General features: G+C 71.8%; 1 protein-coding gene across 1 annotated transcript in view; it reads right to left on the reverse strand.

Moving 5' to 3' along the window:
- The window catches only part of LOC104546170 (sodium-dependent phosphate transport protein 2A-like), a 6218-nt gene that overhangs the window by 232 nt on the left and 5784 nt on the right, over positions 1–202 (reverse strand).

The raw sequence follows: 202 nt of genomic DNA on the forward strand, positions 1-202 counted from the left end.
CGCCGGTAAACCGCCCCCCCCGTCCCCTCCCCAGCCGCTGCCGACACAGCGACACGCTCTGGTGCTGGCTCCGACGTCGCCGGCCTGACATCCCGACCCCCCCCGGCCCCTTCTTGCTGGCACTAGCAGGGCGCGGGGAGTGGGTGGTGAGGAGAACCGCCGTACGGCGGGCAGTCAGGTGGTAGATGCGGCAGTAGACAGC

This window comes from Mesitornis unicolor, unplaced genomic scaffold, assembly GCF_000695765.1.
Source record: "Mesitornis unicolor isolate BGI_N332 unplaced genomic scaffold, ASM69576v1 scaffold29579, whole genome shotgun sequence".
Classification (NCBI taxonomy): domain Eukaryota; kingdom Metazoa; phylum Chordata; class Aves; order Mesitornithiformes; family Mesitornithidae; genus Mesitornis; species Mesitornis unicolor.